The sequence below is a fragment of the Chrysemys picta genome, chromosome 5, assembly GCF_011386835.1.
Source record: "Chrysemys picta bellii isolate R12L10 chromosome 5, ASM1138683v2, whole genome shotgun sequence".
NCBI classification, from domain to species: domain Eukaryota; kingdom Metazoa; phylum Chordata; order Testudines; family Emydidae; genus Chrysemys; species Chrysemys picta.
The window spans coordinates 30466316-30472332 of NC_088795.1; the positions used below are offsets into that span (position 1 = coordinate 30466316).

A 6017-nucleotide genomic window follows, 5' to 3' on the forward strand; every position below is an offset into this window, starting at 1 on the left:
TGGAAATGTTTTATCATGTCCGGTGTCTATGTGCATAATATATTTTACAAATACGTGGCTGTGAATGAGCCAGCTTTTCAAGCTTAGGCACATGCAGTTACACATGTACATATCCATATTTATAGGCATAATTGATTTTTTCTTCATGCAAACTTGGGTTTTCACGTTCTACTCTGGCAGCAGCAGAATTATCATTCACTTTTGTATTCCATAATATACATCAATAAAATAGCCAGACTGACCACTAAACATTTCACAAGCAACTGAACAAGTTAACTAAGACTGAAATTTTCATCTACTTTTGTTTATCTCCATGCACCATTAAAACTCCTTTCCCAGTGATGTCCAGTGAACGGCAGCATAGGGCCAAAGGATATGTAAAGGATGTGTTTGAATCATCATACAGTTCCCAGAGCCCAGGTGGCAGGATGCCAGAGCAGCTGCCTGGTTAAAAAATAAATTAAGACATCATACAGAGGACGTGTGCAGGTTATGAAACAAAAACCTCCCCTCAGTACTACAGTGTACATTTTGCCGATGAAATAATTCTAAAGTCTATTATTTAGAGTCTGAAAATCTTTTATAGATAAAAAAATTAGCCTATCAAAAATACATTTTATTTATACAGCAAAAGCATAGTCTCTATATAAAACACATCCAAGACTTTGCTCTTGTTTCAGGGAGCTCTTACTTGAACTGATCTTGAGGATGGCCAGCAGATAAGGAGGCTCCTTGTTAGGAGTCTTGTGAAGAATACACAAACACCTAGTCCAGACACCAGACATTCATTATGTCTGCTCTAACATTGGGCCACTAATGGGCAAAGAAAATATGTGCCACCCTCACATACCATAATATCTACACATCCAGTAACTTCAAGGGAATAGTCCACACGAGGGGTCGGCAACCTTTCAGAAGTGGTGTGCCAAGTCTTCATTTATTCACTCTGATTTAAGGTTTTGCGTGCCAGTAATAGATTTTAGCGTTTTTAGAAGGTCGCTTTCTATAAGTCTATAATATATAACTAAACTATTGTTGTATGTAAAGTAAATAAGGCTTTTAAAATGTTTAAGAAGCTTCATTTAAAATTAAATTAAAATGCAGAGCACCCCGGACCGGTGGCCAGGACCCAGGCAGTGTGAGTGCCACTGAAAATCAGCTCGCGTGCCGCCTTTGGCACGCGTGCCATAGGTTGCCTACCCCGGTCCACACCATGGCTGGTCATCTCAAACAGCACCTCCTGAAAAGGTTTCTTGAAGTCCTGAGGGTTGATCCACTCGGTGGCTCCTAACTCTTTAGCCTTTGTTGATGTCGATCCCAATGATCTGGGAAGCACCAGCAGCTTTACAGCCAACAACAACGAAGAGGCCCATTCCTCCCAAACTGAAGATGGCACAAGTTGAACCAGGTTTAACCTGCATAACAATAAAACAGGGGACTCTAAGAATCCATCCATAAATTGTAGTCCTGGAACTCGGGGGGGAAGTTTTCTGGTACATACAATGCATTAATTTGCTAAAAAGGCAATTGTGCCATTTGTCCTTGAAAAATGTGTGCGCAAGTGCCCGTGCACACACATACACAAGTACTCACCTTGGCAGTATTAATGGCAGCCCCATAACAGGTGGAAAATCCACAGCCAGACAGACAGATTTTAATCCCGAGGAGCAGCAGCAACAATTCTTGCTAGAGCAGAATCAGGCACAACTGTGTATTCTGAGAAGGTGCTGATGATCCACAGGAAATGGTGAATCTGCTGGTCTTGTCTGGCATGAGGTTCTGTGAATCAGAGAGGCTGCCAAGAGACATCCGGACTTGTCAGTAATATAAGGCATGACTAATATTGTCAGAATCACTGAGGATGAGATTCAGGTAACAGAGAAATTGAAACTCATTGTGTCTTCTGCCAACAGCTGGTGTCTGGATTCAAATCGGAGCAGCATTCCCCACAGCCGGGGAGACAAAGAGGCACAAGACTTTGCTCCTAGAAAAAAACAAAAACAAAAAAAAACAGATCTTGTCAAAAGCATCTTCTGAACCACAGACTCTATATTAACCCCCCAGCGAACAAGTCTGCTGTCTATTGCAGCTTTCCAATCAAGTTTTCAACAGACAGCATCATACATAGAACAATCTGCTTTATCTATCAACTGGAGATTGAGAAGGAGAGGTTACTTACCTTAAAGTAACTTGAGTTCTTCGAGACGTTTTGTCTCTACGGGTGCGCCACTATAGGATGTGCGCACACCCATGTGCTCTCAACTGGAGACTGCAAAGTAGTATTTGCGGGTTTGCACCTGCACCAAATGGCACCTCATGCTCTAAATGGGGACATATAAGGAGGTGAGATCCCGCCATCCCTCAGTTCTCTCTCGACCATGAAGCCTCACTCCACAGCAGAGGGGAAGGAGGACAGGAGATGGAGCATCCAGCAGGACAAAACATCTCAAAGAACTCAAGTTACTGTGAGGTAAGTAATCCCATGTCCCTACGGGTGTTCCCTTGTTCAAAGCATGAGGTGATGCTCTGCACAGGCCTGAGAGCACTGCTTTGTAGTGTCCAATCAAAACCATAATCCTTTGGTAGAGCACCCATAGTGCCATGTTTTCAAAGAAGAAGAGTTGGTTTCTTCAAGAAATAGCCAATTCTCAGAGGGCTGATGAGATGGCTGTGCTTGGATTGTCATTCAGATCTAAAATTCTTGAATATCTCCAGTTCCCTAGCAGAGTTTTTTCTCAGATTCTGTTCATTCTATTGAGATGATTGTCTGGCTTATGAATTACAGATTTAAAGAGAATCTAGGATAGCTACTGGATTCCATAAAGAAAATCAATGGGCAGGAATACACTGGCCATGATAAACATTGCTTCATTTCTATAATTGGGACAGGATCATGGCAGCTACCTGCAAACAGCAGGATGCAGCATTGGTGGACTCGGTTCCATGGATGCAGTTTCTGCTGAGGTCAGAACCTAGAGCAAAATTTGCATCCTTATTTTTATCATATCTGTCTCTCTTTATTCAGAATGCAAAATGTAAGTCTTATCCATTGAAGAGCTATTTTATACCCAGATAAAACTCCTGACTCATTTCTGTATGTACAGTGGCACAAACCTCATTCTCTCTATTATTTTATATCTAAATCTAATGGCCTTTTGTCTTAAGTGTTACGGCACTTGTGGCGCTGTCTGTATAGATAAGTTATTAGTTCAATAAACTTACCTGTTATCAGTGTTCACTTTACATTCTAGCTGTGATAACCATTTTCTGAATAGTTGGTTAGAAGGGCTTTCCTGTTGCTGGGGTTAGTTCTATCCTGAATTCTGCTGCTGTCTGAGTGAAATGCACCTTCAAGTCTCCCAGGATTTTAAGCATAAATCAAAGTGTTGCCAGACTTCTTATCAAGGTTTCTATATGTGGCAGGTCACCAGGAGCAAGTTTGTCATTTGTTAGCACACCTACTCTGTTAAATCGGATACGTCTCTGCTTTAAAACCTATAGAAGGCATCTAGCTCTGTATTTCCCTAAGCACTTTGTGACCATGAGCTGCATAAAACTATCCATCAGGACAATAACTCAATGAACAGCAGATGACCTGTCCTAGGCCCCTGTATTCGGGAACCTGAATGTCAACCATTGTTCTTACCAGTTACTCTGTAGCACGACATGTTTGAACCTGTTTCAGACTATTTAACAAAATAGATTTCATTCCTCTTTGGCTTGGAAATGAAAACATTTTCAGGATTCATACTTCTGTATCTCAGTAGCCCAAACTGAACCGATAAAGGTAAGTTACATAAAAATATAAGGATGGTCTTCCCCATCTCCATTAACCCTTAGCATTCACAGCAGTTTCCAGGCACACGACACCTGTGACCTAAGGGGTGGATTAAAGTGGGTCCAGACCCCCCCGGATAAGGTAGGGGACATTAGGCAAAACGGCGTGGTGTAAAAGGTGATTGCTAATATATTGCCCTGTCTATGCTAGGATACTGCAGCTCTTTAGCTCTCTCCTTGTACATTCTTTTTCCCAATGTAGACATACCCTAAATGTATGCCTGCACTTGGAGCTGGGGTCGGAGACTCCCAGCTCAAAGAGGCATAACACGGGGCTAGCTCTGAACAAGCTACTGTGATAGAAACAGAGTGCAGCAGCACAGGCAGCAGGACACGTACCCAGCTGAGACAACAGGCACATACTCGGGGTGACTAGCCCATCCCACTGATTGTGCTGTGTGGGTCTGTCTCCGCCATCAGACTCCCAGCTCCAAGCGCAGGCGTACCCAGAGAGGGAGCCCAGTCTCAGAGGCAGAGTAGCAAGAGGCAGAGCCAATTGCTGCCTCTTGGCAGGTGCTAGGTTGCCTCCCCTGGGAGGAAGACAGCATATGGAGGGGACATGTGTCCATCCAGAGACAGTCTGAGCAGCACAGACAAGGATTTCCTTCCCTATAACGGTGTTGCAGAGCCATCCTGTAGATGTATCTATACCCTTAACAGGTGGCATTATACAACTCTACCCAGATGGGTAATCTATAGCATTATCCTAGCGATGTGTGTGGCCCTTATCATGGTATCTGCCCACTACAACTGTTAGTGGATTTTCTCTTCAGAATACCCCCTGGGTGGTCTGGAAGTATTAATGGGGGCCTGAGACATAGAATACAGAAAGAAACTTGCCAATGGTCACACTCGAAGTCTATGGATGTGGCAGGACCTGAACCTAGGGTCTGAGTGGAGCTGATCGAAATTCTGAAAAAATCCATTTAGAAAAATTCATTTTTAAATGAAAATTTCGAAAATATTTCAAATGAATTGTTTAAATTTTTATTTTAATGGTTTTTCATGTTTATATTATCTTTTATTTTTCCATTATTTCATGACACATCAGTAGCAGTACTACATAATATATGCCATGTCATAATGACACAAATGAAAACAATCTATTTTATAAAAACATTAAGGGCAGCTGCTACAGTACAGACTGAACCATCTTATTTTCTAGATCAAAGCATCTCCTGTTTCTGCTGCAATGGAAGAGTTCAACACATTTCAGGAAAATTGGTTTTCATGGGAATTTGCATTGAAATAGATACAATTTCATTAAAACTTTCAATTTCGTCGAAACAGCATTTTGTGACAGAAAACTGTTTCAATGAAAATTTTCCAACCAGCTCTGCTTCTTAGTCCCACTGCAGTGCTCTATCCACTAAGCTATCCTTCCGACCAGTTACTTGTGCAATGCTGCTAGAGTGAAAAAAATCCATGTCCACGCTGGTCAGGCAACCCTGCTGCAAACCTGTCATCAGCCATTGTCCAGCCATGCCAGAAGACAGACAGCAGGCAATGATTGTGGCCTAATTAAACCACAACATTATTCACTTGTAATATCTGTGAGGACCTAACAGTAGTATAGTGCAGGTCATCATTGTATCCTTAATCATTTCCACATATGTCCCAACCTTGGTCCCAGCCATCCTGTTGCTGGGACCTCGCTGCCCTTCCCTCATAAGAGGATTAAGAGGGCTACAAAAGGAGTGGGTCAGCTCGCCACTGTACAAGATGCAGAAGCCCTCAACCCTCAATCCTCAGCTCTTTTATGGGATGATTTCCTCTACATCTTTTTCCAGTGCACGTTATCTAATAGCCGTATCCCTTTCATCATGAGTACCCGCACTGGACATCTGCCACAAGTTTTACTTCCTATGTGTTGACATTGTAACCTAGCCCCCCATGCCTTACCCTGCTGGGTCTCAAACCTGCTGTGGGAAAGGTGGAAAAATCCAGGCTGCTTTGGCCAACGCCCCTGGAAAAAGGGGACTAACGTGATACCTATAGCGGATCATGAAGGAACCAGTCCTTTATTAAACACTATGGGTGAGAGGGTGTGCTGTCAACCTGATCCAGGATCAAGGAAGCTTCTCTGGGACTGCATGGGATATGAACACCTCCCCTTTCAGTCAGCAGAAAGGGCAGTTTCCCCTCACACAGGGGGACCAGCCACTTGCAACTCCTCCCTG

General features: G+C 43.0%; 1 long non-coding RNA gene across 1 annotated transcript; it reads right to left on the minus strand.

The window, feature by feature from the left end:
* Window positions 1-561: 561 nt before the first annotated feature.
* Window positions 562-1984, minus strand: LOC101938973 (uncharacterized). The gene is made up of 2 exons (XR_010601734.1): window positions 1594-1984; window positions 562-1415 (listed from the first exon to the last, which is right to left on the minus strand). It is a non-coding gene; the product is annotated as an uncharacterized LOC101938973 (long non-coding RNA).
* Window positions 1985-6017: the final 4033 nt, after the last annotated feature.